We start from the raw sequence: 19,917 nt of genomic DNA, 5'->3' as shown, positions 1-19,917 counted from the left end.
TTACACACGTATACGCGCCCATTATGCGAGCGTATCTAGCCGTATGCCCGAGCAAAGTGGATATCCCGTGGTTTATGCGAGCAGGTGGAACGTGTGCTCTCGCCCGCGCAGCCGCCGTAACCATCTCTACCACCTTCCTCTCTCGGTATCTGCTCGGTACGTTGGTAGGTAGGTGTAGGTAGGTAGATAGCTAGGTACGACACGCGGCGTGACCCGCGTCGTGTATTAGGTATGTGGTGTCAGTAGATGCAGCATTCTGGTATTCTTCTTCGTGCCCAACCCCCGTGTAACCGTGTGCATGCCCGTTCGGTGCCCGGGGGAGGAAGGGGCAGGTGGGAAGCTACCGATATAATAGAGTTCGACGTGAACGGATCTCCGGGGGGTTCTCTGACCTTCCCCTTCGTAGGGTCACATGACGCTCTCGGCAACCATGTTACTCGGTTTAGACCGTACGTTGGCTGGCTGTGGCTGTGTACCGTCGTTCTCTCGTATTCTCGACCTCGTGTCCGAAAGGATTGCGATGCTGCTGCTGCTGCCGCCGCTGCTGCTGCTGTAAGACCTTACGGCGATTCCGCCCAACAAAACCGGTTGCTTTGTTCTTTGTCGTTGTTACACTTGGCATTCGTTAACGTTGCAAAAAGGTGTGGCAACGACGAAGGCGCACGCCGAAGCGCTCCGAACTCGTCCGTGCGTCGTAATTACAGTCCGACGATCACCGCGCATTTACATCGCGTCGCTATCGCTGCAACTTTGTCCAAACACAAATTATTCATTGTCGTTGCAGCAGGAAGCGACTCTCGGGCGGAATTCGAAATTACATGTTAAATCAGGAAGGAGCATTCTGGCAGATAATATGCAAATGCGCCGCCTCCCTGCATCAATACACGGGAAATTTATTGCCGGCGGATTTCATCGGACTACATGTGTAGCCATCGATTCCACTGTTGCTGTAACTGACGATTATACGCTCCCATACGCCCGGCACGGAATCATTTTAATTTTAGTAATATTAATGATTAAAGTAACCATGTCCAGTCTCTCCCGCCATCGGTTGCTGCTTGACGCTTACGTTTTGAATCTTACTTGTTTATACAAATACGGAATACCGAGAGTCGAATAGCAACTATTCGCACTAGACGTTCTATCAGAATGCCGCCTATTGTTTCCGATATTTACGACCTCTACGTCTCGATTCACGCGTCTAAATCAAACTGCATGGTTGTACCAGTCTGGCGCGTGATACAGGCGGAGAGAGCCCTTCGACAGAGAGACTCGCATCACTTAATCAAGTCGCATGTAACGCGCGGACTCTCGAGCGTACACGAGCGGTGCCGCTTTAACTAGGCATGAACCTTGGGCTTACCCTTGAGATTGTAATTCTATCTCGTCACGGATCGGTTGCCCCATATGTCACTTTAGCCCTCTCGTGTCACCATTGCGCCTTCCACTCCTTCCACCACCCTGCCCCACATCTAACATGCGAGATCTTTGCAATGAGAATCATGCTCCGCTATTCGTGCAAAAGGAGAGTTATTCGATTTGTGCGAGTCTGAAGATTAAAGGAGGCGAACACTGGCCGCAAAATGTCTTATATGCCGCGAGCATTGACAGGTACTTCGGAGAGTATGAAAATTAATCGCGGAACGAAAGTACCTCGCGATCATCGTTAGACAATTTTATATTTTCCCTCGACTGGAGATGAAAACGCGAGATTAGATCTGTCATACTTATTATCCCGGACAATAAGAGGTACGTTGTTTCATTTCCTAAAGCATCCTTTAATATCGCGCTCGCAATTGCGCGAACAAAGGCGCTTTACATGCTCGCGTGGAATGGCATGAGGTCGGGTTGCTCTTCAGTTCCTTGTAATGTGGCTTATACTGGATGTATATACGCGAATGCGCGTACGGGCTGCCTATGCTGTTGCCAGTAATTCTGACGATATCGTGCCGTACCTTCGCATTCGCGGTGCAGTGTTACGAGAGGGCTAGACTAATACGGCATTCCAACGATATCTCCGCGCCGCGAAAGGGTAGGATTGAAATAGAAATCCCGGAACTTGTAATCACGTCGACGCCTATATATGTTTTACGATAGTGAGCTATGTGCGAAGTGTATTAGAATATCGATAGGCCGGTATATTGCATACACATTTTTATTTTGCAGCTCCCCGTGCAACATTCGTGAGTTCACGACCGCGGAAATCGTGCCGGTGTAGTAACCGTAAATGACACGGGGAATAACTTATCCAAAGAAATAATAGACAAAAGAACCGTATATGACTTTTCGTTATATGACTTGCTTTTTAAACTACAGGTTCTAACGTGCCAAACGAGCCGCGAGAAATGGCAATAATCGTTGATTTACAACACGTTTAAAGTTATCGTTTCTTATTATCTCGTCACGACGCGCATTATATAGCCGTCGATATAGGAGGATTCTAAAAATTTGCAAAATCACACGTTCTTTGTGATTCCGTCGGCTATTCGCTCCGTCGAACGTAGCTTCACTCTGGCGACCGTCCGGGATCAGGCCGTCATGCTCGACGGAGCGAAGAAATGCACGCGCCCCATTGATTTATTTATTGTTGAGCGCGCGACACTGACGCGCGCGAGCGGCTCATTCGCAGAATTTTAATTGCCCAGATAAAACTGTCGTAAAACCGCGCGCGCACGTAGAGACCGCACATATACATAGAGACGTATATAGACGGCACGCCAGGAAGACAAAAAGGATTACGCACGCGATGGTGCACGCGCACGTTCGCTACTGTGCCGTTGCTGCATTCGACTTCCGGACTCTCGCACCGTGAGTGCAGCAACAGCGGCGGCAGCAACGGAGGCTGCATTTGCCGCCGCTCTGAAATCATAAAACCTTATTACACGACGGATTCTGCACGTAGCTTCTCCTATGTATGTCTCTTTGTCGCGCGAGCACGAGCGCATCGCTGCGGATTAACGAGCTCTATGAGGTTTAATGCGACCCGGTGGACCCGGTTTTGGGGGAGGATCGAATTTCATCTGTGCGTGCATTTTTCTCGCACGCGAGGAAACAGAGAGAAACGCGACGAGGCGACTAGACGCGGCGACGATTGTGGTATATGCGAAATTAATGATGTCGCGCAATTGAGCGTGATTAATCGCGGAATTATAATTAATACTGCGAGTCTCGTACGTGATAATCGATTACGTTAAGCTATTACGAAATTGCGACTGGAATAAATAGCGCTGACGTGGCAATTGGATTTGTTTTACACGGAACGGAGAGCCGGAGGCAGACACTATTGTATATATGTATAATTATACACACTACTATAATATACATGTACATATGCACACAAATACGCACAATACGTGCAATACGTGTTTATCCTACATTATAGCAATGCCAATTAAATCAGGCCCCAGAATTATGATAGAAATAGTTAGAGATTAAATCATATTGCATTTCTTGTAATTTTCTCAATCATTAAAACGGCTGTAAGAGACAACTAACAGGAAGGAACTAACAGCGGAAGGAATTCACAGTTTTAATTTAATTAATAATTGATTGCTTTCATAAGGCAGGTTAATTATATTTTCTCTTATTACTAGAATTATTCTATTTATTCGAGAACTTTATTTTTCTTTACGGAAAACCTAGGAAAAAATTTATTAACTTTTAAAATAAGATTTTAAATCGGTTGATTCTAATGATCAATGCCATTAATTGTGCCAATATTTTCTATAATTGTATGAGATAAGTAAATGCAGCAGATAATTGCATTCTTCAGGTGATATAGATATGTTTTATATTGCTTTTTATTACATTAATTGTAGCCAGAACAAAAAGTTTTATTTTTGTGTTTAATAATCTGTATGTGTAATTAACTTTCCTCTTGTATGTGTAATCGTCTACCTATATATAATCGCATAACTTAACGATTGAACATACTTAGTTTAGCACGCGTTCGACTTTTGCGTTCCAATATGTAGAAAAAGAAGGCTATAAATAAAGTTTGGCCTGTTTAACTCTTGATTTCAATCGGCTTTAACGAGATTGCGGGATCTTGACGACGCGAGTGTATACGATTGCAGTTGTTCGAATATTTCTCTGACCGTTCATTAATTATGCAATACCTGCCCTCGTCACCTAACCACCTAGAGCCACGAAGATCGAGGTAATCGCTTGGCCTTAATCGTATGACCGATCGATCACCGCCGATAGACCGGCGCGGCGGCAAGAGGTAGAAATCGTAGTCGAGGAGAAAAGGAGAGGAGACGGCAATGAACTTTGGCCTGGTTGGGTCGCGGGAGTTGCGAACCTGCTTTTGAAGCGAATTCCAGCCGTCCTAGTAACTTTACGTTTCAGCAAACGGCACACGAAGTGCTCAGATACTTACGCGCGCGGGCTATGCTAATCGAATAATCGCGCGACTGCGTTCTCCGTTGACTATGAAGTCGAACAATTAAGAAGGTAGTGGCAACCGGTTTTCTACGGTAGTCCGGATTTGCGGTGGATACACACTGAGAAAGACATATGAGAACATGAAAGTGGCTCATTATTCATAGAGCGATACTTATCGAAGTGTAATATATATTTTTCGCTATCGGAGCAGAGCAAAAGTTGGAAATCGGCAGTGATTACGAAAATAGTCTATATATCATTTCGAGACACTTATACACGAAACGTATTTTGCGCCGCGAGAATTCGTCCTTCCAACGTTGTATCGATGCAACGATTCCAAGATAAAGCGCGAGAGAACTTATGCAGTCTGGCGCGGGAGATGGAACTGAATCGCGGGGCGGCCGATCTCGCGCGCGTTACCGCCAAAATCTAATCATACTTGCCTACCCGCGTGTGACATTATTGTCATGCGCGTTCGAGCACTTTACACGCCATTTACAGCGAAGTGCATTCGGCCGGTCAGGCCAGCGGCCGACCAGCAGCAGGATGAAACGACGCGTGCGGCTACGTCGCACCGTATGCTCGCCCGCACGTCGATTTCCCTTGACATTGCGCGTCGCGTCCGACTATATCTCGGCGCGTATGCGTTTCGCGCGTGCCTACTCGCGTTGCCAACTGTTTCATTCACGCGCGCGCGCGCGCGCGTATGCGATGTTACGCACTGCACGCTCGCGATCTGAAGCATTCAGTTCGTTGCCCGAATCGTCACGGTGGATGCGAGGCTGTCCTATTTATATTCAAGACCCGCCAGTACGCCATTCAGTCGCGGTTACTGCGCGACGTTTGTCGCTCCTCAAGCGAAAAGGCGTTCCTGTGTTCTCGCATTTCGTTTTGAATAAGTATAGTTGATTTTGTTAATGCTTAAACTAACGAAAAAGATTGAGTTAATATACGAGTATGATTAACACTTTGCAAAGCGATAAGGAACATAGATTGATTCTTTAGAATTTAGAACGTTACATTATTTATTAGTATTGTAGATAACACGCCCGGAGAAAATACTGTATTTATTGCTGTCGTGCATTTCTCTATATATGCTGATTTTACAAGTTTCGATGGGAATTTAGGATAGAGGAACGTGGGAGTTCCAGGGAGAAGCGATTTGTCGGGAGATCATCTTTCCTTCGGTCGTTAGGACCGAAACACGGACTTACACAGAAGGAAATAATTGCGCATTACCGTTGCGGATAGTATCATTTACTTCGCATAAAATGACGCTTCTGCATTTACCGCTCAGGTCACTTCTATTTCCCGCACTTAAAAGTTTCCCAAGAGTTTCGAAACCGTCTGTAAGCTTCTGCCCCGAAAAGGGCATGTTACTGACAAACGAGAGAACAGGAATAATCGCATCTTCCGATCGCAGCGGGACGTGATCGTCCATTCATCGAGTGATTTAGTGCGAATAAATTTCAACATTTGCCTTCCACTGATATCGAGAAATTCTCATCTTTTCGACCTACTTTTCCTTTTTTTTTTTTTTTTTTAAACAGTCACGTACTTACGCGATTTGAATGTATAAACGAGTCGAGGGACTTGAAGAATCCCGTATTGTTACTGATATTAACGTCGCGCGTAATACCGATCGGTTTATTCAACTATTATCTGAAGGAACACGAAGGAACGTAATACGTGTCAGTGACAGAGTCGCAGCCGACGCAGACACATTTCTACCCGATATATATCTTTATTTTCAACGGAGCAGGCCGTCCGATATAGATTGTGTATGCCATGAGCAATCGACGTTTATAGTGTAAATAGACAGAAGAGGAAACGCGAAACCTGCCGTCACGAGGACTGTCAGGCGCAGCTTGGCTTCGGCCATCAAGCGCAGTCGCTACGGTTTTGTTGATTCACGACGAGGAACACAGAGGAACGGAGTTGCTACGTCAGTGTTAGTCTGCGGAAAAACGACGAGCGTCGCTCATCCCGAAGATGAGTTTTCTATTTCCAGGAAAGATAGGGTGAGGGATGACATAATTTGATGATACAACATGATCTACGTCGGAACTTCCTTCGCTTCCTTTTCTGGTAGCGAGACTGTAGGAAAAGCAATCAGATGGAGACAAGGAGAAAAGTGCGTGTCATTTAAGGAATGAGTTTTCACGATATTACCTGTGTCATCGAATTACGCCACTCTATCGGAAAGATTTCGATTCTTGTGCGAAATAACAATGACAATTAATTTTATATGAAAGTAAATTTATATACGTTGAGTACAAAGGATAGATTACATTATTTTATGCATGTGTATGTGCGCGCGTATTTTCTCGTTGGCTGATTGCTCGTACGTGAGTTTTCGGTAGGTCGGATTGTGAACGACGCGTGAACGAATCGTCGTCGGTTATTGCCAATCGACCTACTGACTTTTAACAGGATACAGTCGGCGCTCCCTATAGATGAAAATTGACATCACCGCGTGATTTTCAATACGTGACAGTCGTGTAAAAGCGCGTGATGTAACGTAGTTGCACCGTGCACTTATTCGTCCCACGTATCTTTGTCTCTCATCGCGATTTGCGATGTGCGTAGCAATCGCACTTTCATTCAACATTTTTTTCACATAATTCACATAACGATCGTGACGATCGATGTTTTAACGAAATATAATTCCTTGCGCAACGTAATGCGAAAGACATGCAAATGCAGCGGATATTTAACTACTATAACTACACGAGCGTTCGATCGATCGTAGAACAAGGGACTACGCGAAATCAATTTCGCACGCAGCGTAATAAGCTTTAATCTCGATCTCCCTCGAGAAAGGGAGACTCTAATGCGGCCGTGAGTAGTGGGCCGGTCGTAATCGCGACTGGATCATTAATCTGGCAGGCGTTGCTCCGTGTAGGCCGTATCAGAATTCTCGACATCGATTGCTTTTTTCCACCTTGCGCCGACCAATTTTTCAACCGCGATTTGCGCGATCGTCGTTTCATTTTTGTCGCTACAATAAACGAAGAATGGAAAAATTAACAAATGTATTGTAACGAAATAATTTGGTGCCGAGATAAAATCGATTTGAGGTAAACGTACCAATAACCGGACATGCATCTATATCTGGACACCTTTATTGTTTATAAAGTATAACGCGAATTAAAATCGAAGATAAAAATATTTTTTCTTGTAGTTTGAAACTTTAGTTATAGTATCCAAACGTTTATTTCCATAAATTTATATTTTTTTAAAGGTATTCAGACATAGGTACGTGTCCAGGCATTGGTACATTTACCTACTCTTAAGTGTCCCGGTATTGGTACTTTTACCTTAATAGTGGATGGAGAAACATGGATTCTGTTATATGACTGAATGTGACCGCATGAAAAGACATATATGTGCCGCTAGAAGACGATTTCGGCAATAATTATGAGAGCGACGTGAGATATCGATCGTCGCCGACGATATTTCTCTTAGAAGTTACTTCGTAGCTGCTCCAGCGCGTGATATTTCGTAAGAGAAACGCGTAGACGTGGCATTAAATAATTTTGCGGCGAGACGTTACCTCATTTCTTCTTCAGAAATTAATGCACTTTGTTATCTTGGCCCGTTTGCCGAGTCTTCCACTGTTCACATTGTCTTTCTCTCTTTTTTCTCTCTCTCTCTCTCTTTGTTTCTCCATTACTCTATTGCGTCTTGTTCCTACGTGTATTATGAGATAAGCTGCTTTGCTTAATCTTTCCCGATACCCGCGACTTCCAATGGGTGGAAGATTGGTGAAACCTTGTGTTCTAATATGTATAAGAAGCATGCCAGACCCGGGGAATTATCGCGTCGCGCACGTTGCTTTAACTCGTGCTTTGAATTATCGTTAAAACCGTTTTACCGTCACAACGCTGCATCGCCATCCCTTATCGCCATCAGGCAGATTATCGCGAGATGGCGGGGCTCATGAGCAATTATGTTTACCTTGCACATCGACTTAAGCTTGAGTTACACCACTTTTTCTGGTCATATTAAACGGTGCTTTATTGCATTTTCCGCTATATTTATCAAGTGCACATCTCGGCATTTAATGCTTCTCTTATCTAACAAAACATTCAAAACATTTTTAAGAGTGTTAATTTTTATCTTGCAATTAAACTACTAACTACTATCGTTGCAAGAAGATATGACGTTAAATTTTACTGACGCGATATAAAACTTTCAAATAGCTTAAGCTTCTTTGTGAAAGACACTCGAATTAGCATTTTACAGAGACAATTAACGATATCTTTAATATCTTAATATTGTTGTCTCTGTAAAACGCTAATTCGAGCGTCTTTCACAATATCAACCTTTAATTTATCTTTCTCTCTTCTTCTACTTCCTTGGGTTTTCTCGGATTCACTCGTTTCATCAATCTCCTCTTTTTACCAGCGTGACAAGGTAAATATAACACGTTATGTTTTATCCTCACCTCGTACGTTTTGCTCGACTTATCGGAAACGAACGACAAATAAAATTCTACTTTGACCGATGTTACGCGATCGGCAGACCGGAAAGTGTAATGAGGCATTCGTGATGGCGTTTGCGTGTGTAGCATGCGTTAAACGACCACGCGTTCGCTTGGCGCCATGTGTGTTATGTGTTATAATCGACGTGTTACTTCTCTGTTGCAGGTGAGACTAACAGAAGACTCATTGAAATTATCCGAATGTCCGGTCATTATCGTGCCACTGTAGAGAACGAACAATGTGCAGGTAATATTATATAGTAATATCTTACGTAAGACACATCACGATCTCGTGGTACCAGCAGTACGTGGAGTGACGAGCATTCATTGTCGTAATAATTGAGATATGAGCTAATAAAGTACTCTCGTGACAGTAAATCGTTGCTCTGCGAGTTTTACAACGTATTTGTAATTGAGGCTGTTGATTGTGCTGTGCGATCACATCAATTCGCCGAAACTTTTACAATGTCGCTTGTAATGTATTTCCGGAGGCACCGTTATTGTGCGACTTTGACGTGTCCCGTCAAGGCAAAGCAGGCTCGTGTAATTTCGAAGTTAAACGTATTCTGCGATCACGGCGTATTTCTCGTTAACGGCAAAATATGTTAATGCGCTCTAATCTACATTTTATGCAAGTGCACGATTTGTAATTGTAATTCATGAAATACGCAGCCTTCAGCTAACCTTGTCCCTCACCCTTTACGTCCAAAACTTGTCTACCAGTATTATCATTTTTTTGCGCCAAGATAATGAAATTTTATGAGGAAAATTTGATATGTATAGATAGACATCGGTATATGTAATACGACATCGATTCTTTATTTATTCTCTAATTATTTATAACGTCTCTATTTTAAAAACATTGCGAAATTAGCGTTTACATCGTTTGATGTACTTGACATGTGTCTTCACTTTTTGAAGGTAATTATTTAGTTAGTTCTTGTATGGCATGGGCGACCTTCGAACTGTTGTTTGAGCAATACCGCAAAAAATGGCGGTACTGACAAAGTCTCGCGATTCGATGGACCACGAAAACGTCTGTTACGCTTCTTACACCGACTGCATTCTCATTTACGATTCCGCGCGGCAGTCTCTCGCCCGTCGATACGCTGGTGACTAAGTATTCGCGGAAAACGTCCGGGTATCCGACGTTTTGGAATGGATTAAGGCTGTGCGGCGCGTCGGCAACAACCGGCGCGACTGCTTCTTACACGTCGTAAGATTGACGCGTACGTGAACAGAATGAAATCCCGGTCCTTAAACCGCCGATGTAAGGCAAAGCTCTACTAGACCCGTAATTTGCCGTAAATTCAACTACAGATTCTTAGTCACATTAGCTCACAGGCGTGTATTTGAACATACTTGTTACTAAACTTGGCACAAAAGGCATATCGTAACATTTTATCAAGAGGAACATCGAGTAAAAATGGAAAGCTAAGTTAATGACACGACAAGTCGTGACAATAAAGAGCAAAGAAGTTTTAATGAAAACTTCTTTGCTCTTTATCGTCACGAATTGTCGTGTCATTAACTTAGCTTTCCATTTTTACTCGATGTTTCTCTTGGTAGCAGCCTACGCGCGCGCGTGCCTAATGCATAGATTGAAAAATATTATTGCGAAATAATCGATTCCAGATAACGGTGATGAAATACGTGTTATACCTCTCGTCGAGTTATTTGCGGGTTAATGAGATTCTATCGTTTTCGCCAATTATATGAGTTTTTTTAACTTGTGGACTCACGGAATATAAACGGCACTATCGAGGGAACTGCTATTCCAGGAATGTCGTGTACGTGCTGGCGCTTTAGTGTGGAGAACCGCGTGCGCCGTAAAGGTATTTCTAGCCTAAACATAATAATAACGCTTAAACAACACTGTACTGCACGTTGGGCTCGGGTTATCATTTTTTCCCTCTTTAATGCCATTGACCGTACAGTTCGCTCAATGAGTAACGTCAATTACGTTATGCGTTCATAAGCGAGTCGCCAGTGTATGTAATTATGATGATTGATCTTTCTATCCCCGCTATACGCTCTTAAAACTTTCACGACTTGTTTCACGAATACGAATAACACCTCGTTCTCGGAGTAATATACAGTTCTGCTGATATTTATAAAATGTTAGCGAGATACGTGTAAAGGAATTAATAAAGCGTCATGTGTTAGGTGGAATGCAATAGAAAATCAGTCCAGTTCATACTTTATTTCGATCATAGTGCAATAGGTGCAGCAAAAAGTATTTGTACATGTAATTAGCAAGATTCTTTCACGTTTGTCACTGATGCTTTGTAAATCTCTGCTGAAAATTCGTATCTTGAAAAAAAAATAACCATTCGAGAAGAATACAGATGGGGGATTGTTATAAGTAGGTAATGCTAGTAATTAAATGTAGTTTGATTTCGAAGCTAAAGCTTTTTTTAAGAACTGTGTTCACCGTAACATGCGCTCGCTAACAGACAGAACTTATGCAGCGACTTAATATAATCGCGTTATGACCATTTGTCTTGTCATAACGACATCCCTTTAGTGCATTCTGACGTAGACCAACTCTCTGGTTCAGATATTGCGACTGTATGCTCTTTTAGCAGTCAATGTGCGCGTGGGCAAGATCGGCGTTATTAATGCATTTATTCATAGGGTCAATTAAAATTTAGATGAAAAAAAGGGAGGGAGGAGGGAGAGAGTGAGAGAGGTGCGGTACAATATAATTATTATCTCGATTCGGCTAATGAACTATCGTGTTTGTCGTTAACTCGCGCGACAAGAGGAGCGAAGCGAGGATGAACTCGTGAGAGATTTCTCTTTTATTTTTATCGTTCTTCTGTACGGTCGATTTTGCAGGCTGTAATTTAGAAAATACGTATGTGGAACATGTCATCCGCATCGAAGTAGGCCAAGCGATGCAATTAGCGTGCCTCGTTTTTTATTGCCTTTGTCATCGGTGCCAATCTTATAGGTCCACACACATATGTTCTACTACCTTTTATTAGCTATGTAGATATCGATGCGCAATCCAGGTGCCTCGGCTGACTGGATATCACGCAGCACAATAGCATCGGAAACCTATCGACCAGGAGCAATATCACTAGCATGAGTATGTGCTATCTATCTGTTACGTAGTCATGCATAATATGTATTTATGTAACGTTGTGTGTCCGAGGATATAAATATCACTTTGTATGAAATCCGGATATCTCTATCATTCGTGTTATAAGGCAACACGTACGATACAAAATCCCTTTATCGCTAATAATAATACCTATAGTATGTATAATACTCGTGTAAAGTTAGCCCCTCAACATAAAAAAAATAACTTTCTAAATAGCTTATTCGATTTGCACACGTATGCACATTTCGAATTTTTATTTGAACACTTCTAGTTCAAGCAGTATTAACAAAAGAATTTTTTGGGGGGCCAATTTCACATTAGTCTCCAACTACGAGAAAATTAGATTGAAATAGCCTTAATCGATAAGTTTTCGTTTGCACACTCGTACACTGAAAAAAAAAATAGTTAGATTTGAGAAAATATTTCTTCACATAGTACCAATGGCCTATTTACTTAATATAATCACATATTTATTTAGAATTAGATATTTTTACTTAAATTAAGTAAAGATATCTAATTCTAAATAAATATGTGATTATATTAAGTAAATAGGCCATTGGTACTATGTGAAAAAATATTTTCTCAAATCTAACTATTTTTTTTTTCAGTGTATACAATTTGATTTTTCGCTTACACATCCTTAATAATAAAGTTATAGACAAATATTTAAAAAACTTTGTTTATAACTTTATTATTAAGAATGTGTAAGCGAAAAATCAAATTGTATACGAGTGTGCAAACGATAATCCATTGATTATCGTATATGTAAGAAATATACTCTTAATTATATATACAACTTTTTACAAATATTTCCTCGAGTATTTCCTATAATGATGGAGTATGAAATAGCAGCGTAAAATCGCATGCGAAAAGTTTCCGATTATCCCTCACTTCTTTCATCTTGTTCTTCAAGACACGAAAGCTAGAACATCGGGCTTGTCACGAAACTTTTAATGAAAGTTCGCCGAGTTCGTTGTTAAATCTGCTCGGATAATTCGCGCACCCATTCAAAACCGCCAATTTTCAAGAGACCTTAGTCGGCAATTCACTTTTTCTTAAACGGTCTATTATATGTCTGAATCAATTAATATTGCATCTCATCAATGCCGAAAGTTATCTTAATATATAGCAATGAAAATAGAGGAATGCATTTCTGGTTACGTGATTTGCCTTAATCAGTTTGCACTGAGCCATTCCGTTGTCCGCGTTACATCCATATTTATGAGTAAGCCATATTGTCTGGCTATACACAGCGCACATACATATAGGGGAGACCGGGGCTAAAAGGTCAGTTTTTTTTCGGAGCCGATTTTTAACAACAAAATAAATAATTGAAGTTAAATGTGGTATACCACTGTAAAGAGTGAACCTTTAGCTACAAAATTTATTAAGGAAATTTTTATCTACGTCGCTTTGTTTAACCGGTATAGAGCAAAAACGACAACGGTGCAAAAATTGAAATCTCAAAAATGCCGGGGTTTAAGCGTCACCCCCCCGGGGCTGATCAGTCACACTGCATTTTCAATACATATACGTACAGTTAATCCTGAAAAATGATAGGATACATTTTAATAATTGTTTTTTAAGAGAAAAATATAAAAATTTATTTAAAATTTTTATGCGAAACATTAAAAAATAATTGTTTTACCTAGACCTATTCCATAAAACAATTTAGGCACGTGAATACAGAGGTTAACCAAATCGTAAACTCCCCAACGGCACGTCATATTGTCAACGCGGGCAACCACGGGGAACACGCGTGACGGAGTTCCGGTGCCATAGGATCAGCGCGGACCCTCGAGCAACCTAACCAAGCCGCGTTTCTCGCGGGGGAGCGATAAATAGCGACAGGGGGGTTAGAAAAGCTCGCGGTGGAGCGCGACCATTTTACCGACTCGACGGCGTCCTCGCGCCGATTCCTCGACGCGCCGACGACGACGACGACGACGACGACGACGACGACGGCCACGACCACCACGACGACGACGATGACGACGACGACGACGACGACCACGACGACGACGACGACGACGACGACGACGACGACGACGACGACGATGACCACCACCGACACCACCACCACTACAACGCCGGCGACAATGACGCCGAGACGATGCGGCGAACGCTGGACGATGCGGTCGCACGCGCGACTGTCACTGACACAACGACCAACAACGACGATCTACCGCGCGCGCGGCATGTCAACTCTCGCGCGGAAATCGCGGGATCTCAGAGCCGTGCCGTGCCTCGCCGTACCTCGCCGACGTGCCGTGAGCGCGAGCGATCTCAAAAACAACGGTCCGCCATCTTTTCGGTCGGCCAAAACACCCGTTTTGCGACGATACGTGCGTACTATTTCCCTCCTATACAAACTGACGCACGTGCAAGGGAAGACAGAATCACGCTCAAGGGAAACCTAACCTGAAATTGGCGAATTCGCCGTGAGCTGAAGTCGTGCGCCCGGCGCGCCACAGTGACTGACCAGCCCCGGGTGCTTACTGACTGATTAGCCCCAAACACAAGTTTCAGGTTTGATCGCCCACGAAATATTAGACATCAACGATAATGAAAAAACTACACTGGATTCGTGTTCAGCATGCATTACTCTTTATAATCACGTACCGCGAGATTTGGAGAGCAAATATTATTGCAGATATTACAATATTTCCACGCGCAGAAAATTTCACTTTCACCTTCCGAAAACACGTTTGCCCTCGTAAAAATCATAACACGGCAGGTAACCTGCCGAAACTCCGTTGGTCACATGGGTACCATAAGCAGCGTTTACAATGTTAATAGCGAGTTCGCACAATATACAGGTTCCGAGATATTTGATTTGACACTTCAACCCCGTTGACCTTTTAGCCCCGGTCTCCCCTATTGTACATACGAATAAACTACATAACGCGCAAATACATTTAATGTATTTATACCTACGTATACGATTGCGGTTGATATCTCAAGGCTGCTCTTTGATAGTGTTTTGTCTTTATGATTTGCGAAAGTAGAACACATTGCTTAATTTTTTATCACATCGATAGCTCCGAAGACTAACTTTTCACAAACGGAAGTTAAAAGTCATGCTCCATTAGCGCCCATTGTCGTTTCAAACAAGTCATTCAAGTTACGTGGAAGAAGATATCCAATATGTTATTTTATGGTGTTTTTTTTAGAAATAGCTAGAGCGAGTGTAGCCGGAATCAGTTCAAATAAATGAGAACAAATACGAATGAAGAAAAATGAAGAACGGAAAATTTGCTTCAATGAATACAAACAGCCAGTATTGGCGCAGCGCTCATTAAAATATTTGCATTTATTGAGACAGGCTGTTGATTTGTATTTATTCGCATTCATAATTTTTCAAGTTTGATCCAAACTATTCTTTCGCACACTAATAAATATCGTGCATCGTGCTTTAGTAATTAATCTAATGCAAGAAACAGCCCACAACTATTGATCGCAACGTGTGCTTGCTTTCTCAGTTAATTGGCCAAGAGTTGAAGCTGTACAAAAAGTCGCATACTCTGTTCTTATTGCGTATAGGATGATTTGGCGTGAACGCATGTGGTATTGCATGCACTTTTACGGGTCCGTTGTGTGAAAATATAGGTATATGTAAAAGCACACCTGCATATTTACAGTTCTACAGGTTCGTAACATCTCAATTTTTCTATGCATTCTGCGTATGTAGCGATGATCGATATTACTTCCGACTCTGAAATTTATAAAAAACTTTTATAAATGTGCTGTGTGTGCATTGTTTCAACATTACCAGCAAATGCTTTATTATATAAGTAATATAGTTTTTTCTATATAATTGTAGAACAAAAAATGTACAGTATATTTTTTATATCGACGCAGAGAAGCATGAACTGTTATAAAATTTTATGTGTTTTTTGTTAACGAAAATATTCAATGCATTTATCGAGGTGGATGATAAATTAATAAAAATTCGTGTGTATTAAAATACTGCATGGAATAGGTTATCAATAGAGTATCAATTTATTCGTTTTCTAAAAAGACCGACCACGTAATTTTAATTTACAATTTCAAACTCTGAAAAAATTAATAAAAAAAGTCTGGTCTAAATTAAAGATAAAGTTCTATTTATATGGTAATATCTGTAAAATATTGATAGAAAATTGCATGAGTTACTATATAGGAAATTATGCTCACTATAGTTATTCAAATGATAATTAACGATTATAAGCTATCAATGATCGTTTCAAGAGAGCGCTTCTGCTTCGATCTACTATGCTTCTATACGCCGTCTAATTAACCCAGTTTTCTTCCAAGATTGACGTTAAAAATATCGTCGCGATTGCTGCTCTTACATGCAAATCATGCGCTTTTGCCATGTTTCCTTTTTGTAAACCATGTTCATGAATCGATATTTACTTTTTATCATAATACAAAATATCGTTTTTAAGAAAGATTTTTTAAAAATATGATTTATATAAAGAAATACTAAGAAGAATATTTACTTTTTTAAAAAATTTTTGATAAATAGATTGTTATGTAGAGAATCGTCGTTTGTAGTCAAAGACAGGCAATAACTATCAAAACGACTATCAACACATTTTTCAATAAATAGCGGATTCGATTTTTTTTAACAGAATTTTCTTCTTGCGATAGATGCTTTTTTAGTTCAATAAGTTCAGTGCCTTAAGGGATGAGTGTGTTCTAGAAGATGCCATAAACGGCAGATAAGACGATAGTTATAACGTGCACGTCTTTTTTTTACGAGAGTAAATTTTTTTCGCGATGAAACCGCGGAAGAGAGAAGTGGACAGGCAAACAAGCACAAACCACTGACATACTTGGCTCCTCGGGGGAGTAGTTACCTCGTAATAATGTATAAAAAGTCTCGACAGTACGTGATGCAGTTTGTGCTTGCTCAGATGAAGTACCGGTTACGGGCTTTTTACGAGTTTACCTCTCGAAAGCGAGCGCATAATATGTCGCCGACGACTCGCGTAACACGCACCATCTTCCCAACGAAATTTGTGTACTAACGCTTGATGCATTACGCGTTCACGAGCGAGGATTCAGCGAGAAATTTATTAGCCAATTATGAGCGCATAAACTTGAATTTTTACGCGGCCTTTACGCAGTAATTAGTAGACGGATTCTTCGACTGAAGTAAACCTATCTCTTGGAGTTCCACTGATTTTGCTATTGCAGGTGCACCACTCGCTGTGAGGAGAAAGCCTGCATCTATGCGGCATTAGGTGTTAACCCCTTAATACTTAGTATGCTTGAGGTCAACTCGATTGATCTGCGTTTAAGTGCGCGGGTGGTCGAAAAGATCGTTGGTTGTAGCGTGCCTCTTTAAACCTTATTACCTGGAAGAGAGTCGCTATAAGTGAATAAGTACACGACGCTCGAATTTTTTTTGCCTCGATAAAAAAATCTGCCGTTTTAAACGAAGTATTTTGCTTCTTTAAACCTTCGCAACAACAGTTTTTACGCTGGAAGTATATAGAGCACCATGTATATGCATGCATATGTATAACGTGGTGTGAATGAAACGAGAGTGAAACGTTTCTCGTCAGAATTTTCGGTGTAATGGATCGGTCCGGCAACGAATAAAGTGATTATTCAACGGCTCGAAAATGCCGCTGCACGCGGCCGCCGAGCGGCTAACTGAACGGATTAAAGTTAACTAGCATTGCAAAATGGTAGCTGGCGTATTGGCAAATCTCTTTCTTTCTTTCTTTCTCTCCTACACGGTTCTATCATTTCTCCCGCGCGCGCGCGTTCACCATACCTTGTTCTCGACACTCGGAAAACGCGGTGCCGTGCCGGTGCCGTGCGATTAGAGTCTCGCGAATGCCGCCATGTACGCTCGGCGTGCGGACGTTACACGCGCATAAAGTCCATTGTGGACGGGAGCAGTTGGCCGTTGCATTGAATTAGCATCGGATTAGCCGAGTTTAGCCGGCCGTTTCTCTTCGCGAAGGAGACACGGCACTCCGGCGCGGACTGTAAATTATGCCGTGCACGTGGAGAGAGAACATTTCGGCGGCGACGGCGGCAGACAAAAATCTCTACCTCGATACTCACGTTTATATACCTTTAATTAGCATACGACTCGGTCGAAAACACCTTGGGGAAGCCGCGTTCGATGTTTCGCAACGCGGCTCTCGCCGTGGCTTGGCATTTCGATCCGTGCAAACCGTGCGATCCGCCGCTGATGCGCCGCGCTGATTCGCGTACGCGGGCTATTCATACCGCGATTAGATGTACATCGTCGCATCGAGGATGATTGAAGCCTCACCAGGTATCGGAAAGATATACCATCGTAATCACTGTATATATACCATCTCATAATCATTATAAATATACAATACAATGGAACTCTAATTCTTTGACGATCAATCACCGATTGAAGGTTGATCTCGACATAGATATAGTACTATTTATAGACGTGAAATCGTTATTTATCATTTATCAATAATATAGAATCGCTGGGAACTGTCATATATCATAGTCGAGCTTATCCAACTCGGAGCTATATATCTTTGATACTATCCACTCTGCCGATTGCGTTTTCGACATTGTTTCCTCTCGATCCTATCTCAATCGCGTGTGGTCTCGTGTTTGTCTCGCAGAACTGACCCTCGGGATTTCAATGATCCCTTTCTTCGACGACGAGATTGGCTTGTCTTCAATATCATAGAGCAGAGACCGATAGAGATCCAGCACGTATGGATCGAACGTTCATGCAAAACGCGGTTTATGTTCAAGGAACAGGTGCGCGCGGTATATGCAGGCAGTCGATTAGACAACCGAGTGTCCGGCGAGCATGTCGGTCGGCAGAATTGCAGGGTCGCAGTGTATGTAGCGTAACACCGATAGCAGTGCCGAGCACGTATGCACCGTCGCATAGTATAGTGGCGTGTGGTATCGGCAATATCATTCCCCCTTCCCACCCGCCCCCCCCTCTCTCTAACTCTCTCTCTTCTCTCTCTCTCTCTCTCTCTCTCTCTCTCTCTCTCTCTCTCTCTGCCTGCTGTCTTTCTCTTTCAATCCTTCATACCTCATAGTCACGTACAAGATGTAACACATGTCACATTCGCAGTTACGGATGTTCTAAAAAATATCTCGGATTTTTTTATTGATTTCTTGATTACGGAAGATTAGGTGCTTTTATTACGAGGAAATTATTTGACAAATTATCTACCAGAGAAATAAGTGTGTATTATTGGTGAAAATTGAAATAATTAGTGAAATTTTAGTTTTTAAACTTAATAATTTTAAACTTAAGGACATTAAACCAAAGATTTCTAAATCAGTTTTTAAATTTTTGGTATAATCTGGTATAATAAGTTTTTAAATTTCTGGTAATATACGCAGTATAATTTAAAGTTGGTTGTGTAACACAGATTATTTCTTAAGGAGATGTGCAGATAACGGAAAACATCCTCTGATACGTCCTATATATCAAGCACGAAGAAGTCGGATACAACCAGTTCCTCTGGGTTGACCGCATGGCGCAACCTGACCAATTGATCAATCAGGCTCTTCGATATGTCGCGACGTGCAGTCCTCCGAGTGAGATTTTCCCGAGAAATCGGGCCGGCTCCCGAATGAACGTCTCGGCGAAAGCGCACACGACACACCCGGTGGCGGCGTTCATTTCGCGGCGTGTAATTGCATGGCAATTACGGCGGATCGTAATTCTGCCGTCGCGGTCAGTGTGATCGGCGGTGTCATTATCGCATACGCTCACGAGAAATCGCATGGATGGTCACGTTCCCGCGAAACTCGCTCGGATCCTGCTCCTGTTTACGACTGGGTTGATAAGCGGCACGATTGATTTCCCGGGTCTTTTTCGCGGTATCGATGCCGACGATTGTGGAGCGCGGTGTTGTACATTGGAATTCCCGGAGTGGTCGTTCGTAACGAAGTTTATTAGCAATAACGCGTTTAT

The 19,917-nt window shown here is 42.2% G+C and overlaps 1 protein-coding gene across 1 annotated transcript in view; it reads left to right on the top strand.

Moving 5' to 3' along the window:
* The window catches only part of LOC139777778 (fat-like cadherin-related tumor suppressor homolog), a 104,717-nt gene that overhangs the window by 25,098 nt on the left and 59,702 nt on the right, over positions 1 to 19,917 (top strand). The window lies entirely within an intron of this gene.

The sequence above is a fragment of the Temnothorax nylanderi genome, unplaced genomic scaffold (assembly GCF_030848795.1).
Source record: "Temnothorax nylanderi isolate EJ_2023f unplaced genomic scaffold, tnyl_v1.0 TNYL_tig0162_pilon, whole genome shotgun sequence".
In the NCBI taxonomy this organism is placed as follows: Eukaryota; Metazoa; Arthropoda; class Insecta; order Hymenoptera; family Formicidae; genus Temnothorax; species Temnothorax nylanderi.
This window is presented reverse-complemented; position numbering and strand designations above follow the sequence as displayed.